Source organism: Crocodylus siamensis, chromosome 2, assembly GCF_052110815.1.
Source record: "Crocodylus siamensis isolate JL-2025a chromosome 2, ASM5211081v1, whole genome shotgun sequence".
NCBI lineage: Eukaryota > Metazoa > Chordata > Crocodylia > Crocodylidae > Crocodylus > Crocodylus siamensis.
This window is the reverse complement of record NC_143396.1, coordinates 254,771,339-254,784,995: the sequence shown is the minus strand read 5'-3', so window position 1 is coordinate 254,784,995 and position 13,657 is coordinate 254,771,339. Positions and strand designations below refer to the sequence as shown.

General features: G+C 48.4%; 1 protein-coding gene across 5 annotated transcripts in view; it reads right to left on the bottom strand.

The window, feature by feature from the left end:
- Window positions 1-9,689, bottom strand: part of TMEM63C (transmembrane protein 63C) — an 85,710-nt gene extending 76,021 nt beyond the window's left edge. For 3 of the 5 annotated variants that reach the window (XM_090033756.1, XM_090033761.1, XM_090033760.1), the window contains exon 1: window positions 9,315-9,469. The gene's annotated coding sequence lies outside the window, so the exon portion shown is untranslated. Of the gene's footprint in view, window positions 1-9,314; window positions 9,470-9,578 lie in introns of those variants that run through there. The other 2 variants (XM_090033759.1, XM_090033758.1) reach the window with 2 other exon arrangements.
- Between the last annotated feature and the right edge of the window lie 3,968 nt (window positions 9,690-13,657).

The following is a 13,657-nucleotide window of genomic DNA, read 5'->3' as shown; positions in this document are numbered from 1 at the left end:
GGAACAGGGAATAGTACTAGAAATGCAAAGCACCAATAACAACCCCATTTGGCCAGTCCAGAAAGAAGATGGCAAGACCTGGAGGCTTACTGTGAACTACTGAACTCTCAATAAGGAAACCCTCATGACAACCCTGGTGGTGGCAAAATACCTAGAGAGAATGGCTGCCATAATGTGCAGGGCTTGGTGGTTTTCTGTGCTAAATCTGTCTAAAGCCTTTTTTGCCATCCTGCTACACCTGGACACCTGGTACAAATTTCCATTCATCCTTGAGGGTGCCAGTACACCTTCACAAGTGCCCCAAGGGTTTTGTAATGCTCCTGTCATTTTTCATACCTGTGTTGTAAAAATGTAGGGTCTATTAGACCCAGGAGACCAAGAGCAAGTGACTTCATATGAAAATTATATCCTGGTGAAAGAAACAACTAAATCAAGAGTGCCTAGAATGCACTGAGTTGTAAAAACAATAGAAAGAACCAGATTTAAGATTAATCCACAAAAGGTTCAACTAGTCTGGAACAGTCTGGTATTTAGGCCTAGAACTAGGACAGATGGGAAGAAGCCCAGATCAGCAACAAGTAGAATTCATTTGTGAACTTCCAGTTCCCACAGACATGATAACTTTATGGTCTTTTGGGTCTGGTGGACTTCTCCCAGGAATTCATAGAGGGTTATGCTGAAAAGGCAGCCCCTCTATACAAGCTCTTAAAGAAGGGAGAACAATGGGAATGGGCCTGAAACAGTAAGAAGAAATTAAAGAATTGAAAGAGGCATTAGTTCAGGCCCTGCTTTAACCTACCCAGAGTCCAACAAACCTTTTATTTTGGAATTGGCAACTATAACTCATGATATAGAAGCACTGCTGAGTCAAGATCTCTGTGCTGGACGGAAACTGGTGGACAGTTCCCATGTGTAAACTGAAGTAGAAAAGGGGTTCACTGCATATGAAAAGGAAGTGCTGGCATTAGTGCGGGCTTTGAGCATTGGAATACCTGATGGGGCTAGTTCCAGTGATTTGGCGTACGGCGCATATGCCTGTCAAATATGTCCTGTCAAGTAAAGCTAATGAAGCAGGGGGATGTCTAACCCCAGATTAGGAAAGTGGACACTAACACTACTCAATACAAATGTGAAGAATCAGGTTCAGGGAACAGTCCCAGCCATACCATATGGGTTACTCACTGAAGGGGAATATATATGAATGTTCCCTTCAGGTCACAGACAAACCACAGAAACAGGCAGTGTTTCAAGGAGTGGTAGTGAAGTGAGGAAATTAAGAGAACTCAGCAAATATGGTTTGTGGACTGATCCAGTTATTATGAGCAAGGGGCATCAAGAACTGGGTATGTGGCCATTAAAATAGGACAAAAGAAAGAAATCATAAAAGGAAGTTACACCCTACCCTTGGCTCAGGCAGCTGAAACAGTAGCCAGCATCATGGCACTGGTGCATACCCCACGGGAAGAACCAGTGGCTATTTTCCCAGATTCCAACTGGGTGGTGCAGGCCCTGGTAGATTTCAGCTTAAAACAGGGGAAAAAAAAGAGAACAAGTCAAGCGTTTCTGCCGTCCTCATAGATATCCTACTCAAGTGACTTCTTCCCACACAAAGTTCAGAGCACATTAGGTGCGATCATCACTGTGGCATGTAGGTTAAAGCAAAAGGACAATTCATCCAGTATTCAAATGAGTCCTGTAAGCATTATGACAATAGCTGACCCACATGGCGGGAAACCCCTCCATTATATAAGGTGTAACCGAACCTGTTCATTGAACTTTACATTAATGGAGCCTGAGGGTGTTACATGTTTATCTTAGGAAAAAAAGAGGAGAGTGCTACTTTAGGAGAGTTTTAGAGAGGCCCATTTAAAATTGTTGTAGCCCCAGTCTCTCACAGAAAGTGGGCTACTTTGAGCAACAGCGTGACAAAACGAGGGTTAGTCTTCTGTGAAGACCATGCTTTGGATCCTCTGGATGCTTCTCTGGACTTGGACACTAGCACATGCAATTTTGTGATAACTATGAGCATGACAACTCAACAGGCCTGTGCAAAGCGGCTAGCATTCACTTCGGATTCAGATTCAGATTCAGCTGATTTGGGGGACAGTGATTTGATTTGGTAATTCAAATCACTATCCTGAATTGATTCGACCAAATCCGATTCGGAGATTCAGCCGCCGCCAAATCTCTGAATCAGCCCTGTCAACGGCTGCCCTGCCTGTCCGTAGCTCCTGACTCTTTGAAAAAAAAAAAAAAGCCCAGCGCTTACCAATTACACTACTGCCAAGCTGGGGGTGTGATCCCCACTGCCCCCCGCTGTGTGGGAGACTCTGTCACAAGCCCCCATCCCTTGCCCATTCTCTCAGCCCCAGCTCCCCTCTCTTTTAAAAAAAAGACCCCTGTGTTTACTATGCAATTGTTAATTTGTAATGTTAAAAACTGTAACATCACTGAAGTGTTAGAAAAGGCCAAACAGGCAGGGGAATATCACTAGTGGGAGGTATTGTTAGGATGGTCTCCATCAGCCACAGGAATATTTAATGTAATGCTGCACCTTATTGTGCTTGTTTTAATAATTCAAATGATCATTATTAGTAGAATGTTAGTTTTATTAATAACAATAAGTAGGGAATATACTTAATTCACAGTTTCATGGAAACTGAAATCCAAAAATTGCCTGCAAACATTGATTAAAAAAAAACGCTGGCTTCCCAGCAAGAGCTAGCAGACCTCGCTGCCTGGAGAGGAAGGCGCTGGCTGGTGGGGCAGCACAACGGGCAACATAAAAGATGGCGGCTGCTCCCTCATTCCTCCCCCCTCCTCTCCACTAATTAGTACCAAAGGACCACATGGCACGAAGGGCAGCCAGCAATCAAAATGGTGACCGCTCCTCCCCCCTCCTGGGCCTCTCTGCCAATCAGCACCAAGGGGTGGGGCCACTGCAAAATGCCTGCAAAATTGCCTCTTCGCACAGCAAGCAGCCCATAAAAATCCCTTTGTCTTATTCCGATTTAGGTAGATTTCTAATAATAAGGTGTGTGAATATAAAGATTCGGCAAATGGAGTGGCGGTCCTGAAATACACCTGAAATGTTGTAAGTGAGGTTATCGGGCAAAGTCGGGGTAAGTGTACAGAGAACTGCCATAACATTCCTCCACAGGTGACTGCAACCCACTTGGCATTGAGATGAATGCAGTCTCATCTTAGACTTGGACTGATAATTGTAGTGAGAATACAGTAATAACCCACTATGAAGGAGGGGATCGTAGGCCTGAAAACCATCTTAACAAAATGCTTGGCGTAAGCAATGCCATTTTATAGATCTAGGGCCGCTGTTTAAAAGCAAAACAAGCACGTAGCAGCTTAAGACAGACCTAAGCAGCAAGAAAAACAAGATGCGAGTATCCAAAATAAAATAAAACAAGACAAATGGTTAAACTGGACATACAATTAAACTAGACAACATCTGTAATTGGACAATATTGTAATAATACTAATTATAGGTCAAAGCCAAAAACATAATAAAAGAAGTTAAAGTCAGATGGTGGAGAACGATGGGCATGAAAGGGAATAATAACTAATCATATCTTGATGCCGTGACAATGCTTGGCCAGCCAAGACATGTATCGTTTGGAAGGATCATGTAAGAATACTGCTTTGGGCACTGTGTTGTAGAAGTAGTTTTGCTTGTATGTTCAATAAATTAGGATTTGAGACTGGAATAGTCTCACTGACCACTGTAATCTATTTGCAGCCACACCTTAATTAAATGAGTGCAACAAGGGTAGTCTGAGAAAGGAGGAAGGTCAGACAAGGTGGGATGAAAGGGAGTACCAGAAGCTTCATAGTTCCCCTTTACAGCCTGGAAACTAGATGAGATCACAGATGATCAAAGAGATAACACAGATGAGATATCCTAAAGCCTCAAACTAGCAAGATGCTGCTGTCACAGGGGTGCAACAGAATTCAGTAACATAAGGTTCAACCCCCCTACACTACAAGATGGAAAATCCTCTTGACCATGTTGGAACTTCTACTTTAACTAGGTCATCCACTAGGATAAAGCACACAGGATGTTTAATCCTCACTGGCTTCTGTAAGTTAATAACCTGGGAGTTCCCAAAATTTTCAAATGGAGTTAGGGGTATTTGGAATCTGTTTTATTCCATTTGTTGGAAGAGATGTTGAGGCACTAAGGGTTTGTATTGTGGGTAGGAAACTAAAAGACTTTAGTAGGCTTCCATTGAAAACACCAAGCCACACCTCTCAATCTCATCTTTAAAAGCCATTTGCACTTAGAAGCAAGCTGGAGTATTTGGCCAAAGCTCTTGTGTCCCTCAGCATCCACCAGTCTGACAAACAACAGTGATGTGTGACGGTGCTTCGGATTGCCCTGTTCCACCAAGAATTAAGAGTCTAAGGTTGGATTTTGCCTTCCATCCCCAACAGACAGGGTATGAAGATACTACACAGAAGAAAAGAGATGCTCCTGTCACTTTACAGCAGAACCAGGCAGGCAATTATTTTGACTGGTGGGCCACTTAAGTTCTGAAAAGATGTCCAGGGCCATACACGTAAAATCTTTCAGAAGATATCATTTTAACTAGATAAAAAAACAAATCACATACTAAAAATCAAATATCTACTATGAAGTATTTTAATTCTATTAAAAAATAATTTTTGTCCTAATTTTTTTTGAGTAATGTATACAGAGGTGATTGCATCATAACTCAAAACAGGCTTACTCTTATATACTGTGTGGGGTGCATGTCTGTGGGAGGAATAGGGAGTGTGGGATGGGTGGCTGGAGTATGTACATGGGGGGCTGCCTGCATGCTAGCTCCCTGGAGCTGGCTTTGGGTGGGGAGAGGGAGAGGCAGGGGGCATGTGCAGCAGAGCTTGCCTGGGGAATATGGTGCAGGTGCAATCTGCCCACCACCCCGGTCCCACCCCAACCCAGACATCTGGCCCATGGCTGCCTCCTAGGTACTCCACATGGGACCCAGCCCTGCTCACGCCCACCCTGGGCAGCTCATGCTACATTCCCTGTACCAAAAGACCACAGCTCCCAGGACAGAGCCTCAGCCAGTGCAGACAGCTCCCAGCAGGACTGCTGCCACGGCCACCAGGGTACTGCTCAGTTTACCTCCAGGCTGCCTTCACCTTCTCGGCCATCTGCAGGTGGCTGCTCATCATGCCAGGCAGGTAGAATGAGGGGAAAGCAGCCAGGAGCTGGAACTGAAGCTCTGTGCGCTGGGGCAGGAGCCACCCCACTTCAGCTTCCTCCCACCTTGGGGGGCAGGAAGAGGAGCAGGAGAAGCCACTGGAGGCAGGTGGGAGCCAAGCAGTACCTGGCCAGGAAGCCGTGTGCTGTGGCCCTGGTGGTGCTGTTAATGGTTGCTCCAGGCCACGTTTGGCCCCATGCAGAGCACCACAGGGGCAGCCGCAGGCCAGATACAGTCAACTGGCAGGTTGGATCCTGCCTGCAGGCCATATTTTGCCCATCTGCTTTATAGTGTCCCTTGCAGCCAATTCAGAAGCAGCTCTGCTTAAAGCTGGATCCAGCCACCCTTGGTCAGCGTCTAGGAGGTCTCAGAAATGTGGCAAAATAAAGACAGGAATTCCAGAACACCCTCTAAATAATACTATCAGCTGGATTAGTAGAATCGCCTTTGGAAAAAATGTATTGACCCCCTAACACCACATCCAAAGGAGGGAAAACTGGAGAGACTAGGGCATTATTTTTATTATTACTTAACAACACTGTGGCAGCATACCCCATTGATAACTATTTTAAAGATCTCTCCTCCATGCCAATCTGCAGATGATATACAAGTTGTTACAGCCTACAGCTACAAAACCTTGGCTCCTTAGTTCTAGAGACCCTAGTTTGATTCCTGAGTGCGTTGGTCTCCATCCCACCCCTAGGTCCCGGCTGGAAGTATATCAACTGCTGTGCAAATGATCCGTCCTTCAGCACTAACAGTTTGATTTAAAAGCCACACCCAGACGTTGTGCCAGTGCAGTTACATCAGTTAGGGGTGAAAAGGCAAAACAGCTCTGCTAAATTAATCCCTAGTGCAGGTGCAGTTGTATTGATATAAAGGTGGTTATATCAATACAACTTATTCCTGTAAGGGGAATTGGAGAGGTAGTACCACTACAGCTGTATCAGCGTAGGTCAAGTGTCTAACATGAGGTACAGCAACTGAGCCAGCAGGAATAGGGGGCAACACTGTTCACAAAAACACCCATATAACTACAGGGATGCAGGGTGATCTAGGAGCTAAACTGGAGATAAAAAGACCCGAGCCTTCTAAGCCCAGCTCAGACAGGAATTTGCTACTGCACATCTCTCTGCTTCTCTTTCCCCTCCCATGCTTTGTGTGTCTTGTCTACTTTGGTGATAAGCTTTTCAGGGCAGAGACTAGGTATATGTCCAGCACCTAACATAAATTGGGCCCTGATCTCAGCTAGAGCTCCTAGTTGCTGGTGTAATGGAATAATAATCCTTCATGTTCCTATGTGCAAAATTATCTGTTTATGCGGGCTCTAGACATTTATTTTGTGATAAGGTTTGAACTAAACTAATACTATTGACGCTGCATTGCCCGATAACAACATCTGATTACTAACAAGTTATCTGTTAGCTCTATATTTGAGTTAGTGACTCAGAGCAGACTTTGCAAAGGTTTGACTTTGTAAAGGTTTCGGGTATCTTAAGACACAGATAGGTACCTCTGAACATTATACTAAGTATTGATGCATTTAACTGCATCTCAGGCACTTATGTACCTTAAAAACCTTGGTCCTCAGGGCTGAGATTCCACACCCTGTTGCCACACCCAGCTTCTACTCCCCCGCACCTAAAGCCTGCCAACTGAAAAGATTACCTTCAGGGAGATTAACAAAGAACAGACCCTAGGCTATTTCTTCATTTGTCTAATAACCCAAGTAAATCATGTTTTCAAATTGGGGAATTAACAACTTGGAACACAACTTAAATCTACTCAGTCGAAAGAGACTGTGAATTTAGGATGATCACAGTTTCACAGCTAATAACTTAAAAGTGATTTTCCGCACAACATTTTCTCAAATGTTATGTCCAAGATACATTAAACATATTTATAGCAATTAAGCTAGCTAGGGAGTGCTGTCTCGAGGAAGGCAAAATTGATACATGTAGAATGCATTGGTTTTTATGCAACTCATCTAAAATAATTAGCGCATGTACCGCAGGAGTACCAATGTTTTCATGAGCATTAAGGTGACTGACAGATTAGTTTAATATCAATTACAGTCAGCTGTGATTTTCAGAAAGTTGTCTCTGCCAGTTCAGTAACAGCATCACAAAGATAATCTCAGAGGATAGGTGCATACATTTTAGGAGGAATACTTTATAAAATAAAACAAAACACTGTGACAATTCCTCCCTTGCCGAGCCATCCAAACACGAACAGGGAGAGAACTTAAGTTTAATATTGAACACAAAAATCTATGGGGAAAAGAGAGTCATGTTTCATTTGTTTGTGGAGCACCATGCACATCTCTGGCTCTATGCACAGAAGGATTAGCATTATTGCAATCATTTGCAAGAACTATGCACACTCGCTGCCTTGGGTGAAACCTGAACCAGGATTCATCAATTTGCATTTGTGAAATGTTTGAAATCAAAACAAGGAGTGAAGTGTTAACATGCAAGAAAAGGGGTTTTAATGGATTCATATATAGGTACCCCGAAGTCCCAGGAAGACAGAAGCCAAAGTGTTGCTACATAAAAAGGGTGGAGAAAAACTTGCAGGGATGTTGCGGAAGAGGCAGAGGAAGGAGTGGCTAGAGAATACAGACCCTGTAGCGCAGGATTTTTACGCTGCTTGGCAACAAGAACGATGTAGGACCCCTTCAGACCTACTATTTCACCCCTGGATGCTGCCCTTCCAACCAAGGAGGGAAGGACAGGGTCCAACAGTTCTGTTGCTATCCAGAATTTCTTTAGGCTAGTGCGGCAACAGGCTCGGTAGGTCACCATTTCCCCCACCTCAAGGTACTGTAAATTATAGCTGTACATTTTCCAGCCTCCTGCTTTTATCAGCCTCTTGTTAATTATTGGAAAAGAAGCAGAACAAAAACCAGGCACTCTTCTACAGCACCTCATCCCTAGTGAGACATCTATTCAGGAACCTCCACAGCGAAGCAGCTTAGTCTGGAGTAGGACATAATATTGTTCAGCTTCAGTATGTTTTCAAAAGGGGACCAACTTCTCCAGTTGAGTCCCCAGACTCACTCACTCTCTAAGCCTTATACTGAGGAGAATTTCCACACAGCAGAAGCGTCTGTGCTGCCGAAACCGCCTGGAAAGTGACACAGGCACGGACCCTGCCATGGCAGCGGCACCAATTAAAAGGAGACACTCACACAGGCAGCAGCTCAGGCAGCCAAGGATATCCCTCTGAGGAGGCAGACAGCACCCATTCTATTGGCAAATGATCGTACATTACATGTGCACAGTTAACACTTGCTTATTACCTTGCTCATTGTCATGAGTGACAAAGTTAGGTATCTGCAGACAGCTTCGAATGAAGCCATAAGCCATGAAAGAGCAGCTTAGTCAGAGTATTAGATCATCCTAACCTCACAGCCCCTTTCAACTGGGATAATCAATCTCTCCAAGTCCAGTATCTGAGATGAAGAACTAAGAGGAGAGAAGGGGGGAGAAGGTCTTTTTTACTGCCAGCATGAAGCATTTCCTGGCATTTCTAATATCACCAGGCACAATTCCAGGAAGGAGGCTCCTGGAGCCAAGGCACGGTGGGAACTGACAACAAGCCAGGGAGTAACACAGCAGCGCAGGCAGCACCACATCGTCTGCACGGCGGGGGCGGCCTGGCCCGGCGGGGGTCAGCCTAGGGCCCAAGAGGCGCCACCCCTGCGCCGGCTCACCGCGGGGGCTCAAAGCCGTCCGTCCCTTCGGCTCCCGGGCCTCAGTTTCCCCATCTGCCAAACGGAGATGAAATGGCCCGTTCTCCCCAGGAAAACGCTCGCGCTTGGGGCTGGAAACCTGCTCCCGCGGGACCGTGCCCGAGTCAGCTCCACCCGCGCACGCAGCCCGCCCGGGGGGACAGCGAGGCCCCGCCATCATCGCCCAAGGGTGGCAGCGAGCGCGACCGGACACGGCCCCTCGCTCCCCGCGCCCGCCTGCCTGCCAGCCCGCCGGGGCACGTCGCGGCCCCGTTCCCGGCCCGCGCCCCCCGCGCCTGCCAGCGCGCGGCCGCCGGCCCGGAGCAGCGGAGCGGAGCGGAGCAGAGCGGCCCTACCTGCGCGGTGGGAGGCAGCGGGATCCCGGCTCTGCCCATGGCGCGGCAGCCGCAGCCCCCGCCCCGCCCCGCCCCCCGGCAGCAGCAGCGCGCCTGCGCAACTAGGGGCGCCGGCCATGCGGGGCGCGGGTCCACGGGGGTGGCGCGGCTGCGCCTTCCCCCACTAGCCCCGGGGCGGGGACCCCCGGGGTAGGAGGCCCGCTAGGCCGCCCGCAAAGGACCGACCCGGCGGACGCAACTCCGCGGCCGGCCTTCGCGACTCACCAGAGCCGTGGGCCTGGAGTGGCCGCGCTACCGCACAGCGGCCCCCGCAGCGCCGGCCGGGCCAGGCCCTGTTTCGCCTGAAGGCGGGGGGCGCGCCGCACAGGGCAGCGGGGCCGAGTGAGGGGGGGCACGCACGCACGCACACGTATAGACCCATATACATACACGTATATGTGCGCATGTGTATGCGCACACATACACGCACTTTGGTTAACCTATAAGGTGCACTTTTTGGGGGTGTATGCGGAGGCATGCACCCCCCCCATGTCCATGTGTATATATGTGTGTAAAAATAGGTGTGCGCATATGTATATGCACACTTTGGTTAACCTATAAAGTGCAAAGCTTAGAGGGGAGGTGTGTATATACTCATATATACATGAATGTGTATGTATGCATGTGTATATGCACACATATACACACTTTGGTTAATCTATAAAGTGCAAGTCATAGAGAGGAGGTGTGTATATACACACATATATACACACTTTGGTTACCCTGTAAGTGTACGCTGCCTTCATGTGAAACAGACCAGCCCAGGACCTTCTCACCCTGCTACCCCCCTTCAAAGAGCCTGCCCGTGGTGCAAGGCTTGTGCTGCGGGGAGACACTGGCCAGTGTGGTGCCTGGCTCATACCCTGGACCTCAGCTCAGAGAAGGCACAGTGCAAAGATTCAGTAGCTCCTTGCAGGTGTCTGCACACGCGCACACACATATATGTATATGTGTGTATATATGCACACACCCCCCTAAGATTTGCACTGTATAGGTTTATCAAAGTGTGTATATGTGTGTTTATACACACACATTTATGTATGTCTACATATATACATATGTATGCATGTGTATGAATGTATATTACCAATCAGGATCATCAAAGAATTTTCACCAAGAACGTAAGAGGAAAAGGAACCTTCCCTCAAACCCTGTGTATCTTGTTCTACTCCTTTTCTGCTTCTGCTACTGTCTCCAGCCCCATCATTGCAGTCTCTGAGCCTCTGGATTGCTAGGTCACATATACACACAGATACTTGCCCAGTCCTGCAAGACAGGAGAGAGATGGCATCATGCTACAGCATAGCCTTGCACCAGAACAGGAACTCACATGGCATCAAACCCCAGGGGTCTGAGGGAAGCTCTGGGTTGGGTAGATCTTCCTCAACTCTGCTAGATGCCTAAAGCAGGCTATGTCCCGATTGCCCATTGGCAGCACTCATGAAAGTTGTCAGTAAAGTAGCACTGAGATGAACTGTGTGGACACAGTAATGACTTCTTATTCTGCAGCACAAGCAAAGCAACCTTCCCCCACCTCCTGTTCCTGCAATAAAATGGAATCAATAGACTGAGAGGAACTGAGCCAGGCAGATCCAAAGGTCATGACAGGGTTTGGAGCCTGGTGTGTATTTAAGGACCATTTCCTTTTTCTCCCATCTCTATTTATTTCAGTCTATAAAGTGCACCTACAGGATACAAGCACATGTGCCATAAACCCATCCCTCCAATCAATATTTACCAAGCAAGCTACAATCATTTGGAATCCTGCCTCCCACTCGGCCAGGACCTACAGCTATCATGCTGGTGTTCGCATTTCTCAAGAACTAAGGTGATCATCAGTCTGGCCCTGAAACTGCCTGAACATCCCGACATGGCTCTGTTAGACCAAGTAGAGTGGGAGCAAGTTCACCTGACAAAGGCCCCTTCTCTTTGCACTGTTGGATCAAATGCTCTCACTTTGATCACAGCTGCTTTGGAATCACCCAAGAACAGTGGAAGTTTCTAAGGTATTTGGGACCCAAAACATATAATACTTTGCCAGTCAAAAGTGGCCCCTTGAATTGCACCTCAAAACAGACCAGGGCAGATCTGGTGAGGAAGAAAGGAAGATAGAAAAGAATGGGGAGATTAAATAAGAAACTTGGGAAAGACTGGGATTGGCATGGAAAGGGGACTGGTATTGAAACTGTTGGTACAGGAAGATAGGGGTGGGAGATCGGAAACAGATCTAACAAGGAGCAGACATGCCAGGAAAAACTAGGATTCCTTGGACAAACAGACTGGGGCAAGGAGTCTGGGCAGGACAGTGAAAGGTGGCAGGCTAGACAGGGAACTTGGATGGTTGCAGATGATGGAACACTGGTGTATTATGTTGGTGAAACAATGGGCTGTCACATAGTCCAAGGTAAGGTACTTATTAGGAAACCATTTTTCTCCAGCAAAATCCAACTGAAGGTTTGCTGGTCATGTCAAAGGAACAGGTTTTAAGTCAGATTATCACCCTCTAGGCTCCCTGTAAGTATATCATTTATCCTGCTGCCTTTTGCAGGAGAGGTGGCTATGTTATTAACTCCTCAGGCAGCTTTATTCTGCACAACACTAGCCTCAGTCTCTAACCAGACAAACCAAACAAAATCCTTCATCCTCTCTGTTTTTTAGGAGAAGAACCACTTTTCACTCTGGCATCTCCTAACAGATTGCTCTCCTCTCCCTGCCTGCTCCTTCTGGGAGCTTCTTCAACGCCTTAGCTGAATGTCACACAGCTGAACTTCCTTAAGAGGGCTGGCTGCTCCTTCTAAGAGGGCAACCCAGGCTCGACCGCAGCTACTGGCCCCGCTCTCCCCAAGACAAAGCGTAAGGTGTTTGTTGTGGGAGACTCCATCCTGCGGGGCACTGAGGGGGCAATCTGCCGCCCCAACCCCTTAGCCCGGGAAGTCTGCTGCTTCCCGGGGGCCCGCATCCCAGACATTGCGGAGAGGATCCCGCAGCTCCTCCGGCCCACAGACCACTACCCCATGCTCCTTATTCATGTGGGCACCAATGACACAGGTCGGAGCACCCCCAGCCAGGTCATGAGGCGCTACAGGGAGTTGGGAGTGGGGCTTAAGGGTCTGGGAGCTCAGGTAGTGTTTTCGTCGATCCTCCCAGTCTCAGGCTATGGGCTGAGGAGGGAGAGGAGGATCCACGCAGTGAACCAAAGACTGCGGCACTGGTGTCATCGGGAAGGCTTTGGCTTCCATGACCACAGCCCGCTCTTTGGAGAGAGAGGCAGTGAGCTGCTGGGAAGAGATGGCCTCCACCTCTCTCCCCTGGGGAGGAGGCTCTTCTCAGCCAGGCTGGCTGACCTGCTCCACCGGGCTTTAAACTAAGCCCGCTGGGGGATGGAGGGACTACTGCCCCTGCTGGCCCGCTGAACGGCCCTTGCAAAGCCAGCGGACCAAGGCACTTAAGGGGGCACTTAAGGGAGTCCACCCCTGCCCCAGCCCTGGCACAATCTGTGGGCAAGGCAAGAGCCCCCAAGGGCACACTTGCCTGCCTGTACACTAATGCCAGGAGTCTGGGCAACAAGCAGGACGAGCTCGTCCTCCTGCTCAGTGCAAAGAAATATGATGTCATTGGGATAACGGAGACCTGGTGGGACTCCACCCATGACTGGACCATGGGTATAGAGGGCTATACCCTATACAGGAGGGATCGTGTTGGCAAAAGGGGCGGGGGTGTAGCTCTCTATGTGAAGGAAAGCTACATGTCCCTGCAAGCTGATGTTGGCGACCGGCATGGACAGCTAGAGACCCTCTGGGTAAAAATTCGTGGGGAATTCGGCACAGGGGACACAACGGTGGGAGTCTACTACAGACCTCCCACTCAAAGTCCTGAGCTTGACCAGGAGTTCGCCCGGGAACTGACTGAGGCCGCTTGCTCCAGGACCTTGGTTGTCATGGGTGACTTCAATTACCCGGACATCTCGTGGGAAGATCACTCAGCTAAATCTGAGCGGGCGCAAAGCTTTCTCTCGTGCGTGGATGACCTCTACCTGACTCAAGAAGTCTGTGGGCCAACGAGAGGCAAAGCGCTGCTTGACCTGGTACTGGCTACGGGGGACGACCTAATCGGCGACCCAGTGATTGATGGGAAGTTGGGTGACAGCGACCACGAGCTGATCACCTTCACCATCCGCCGTAAAGCTGGCAAGTCAGTCAGCAACACAGAAGTCCTTGACTTCAGAAAAGCCGACTTTGACAAGCTCAAGAGGCTAGTCGGTCAGGCCCTCAGGGACCATGACCCCAGGGAGAGGGGAGTTCAAG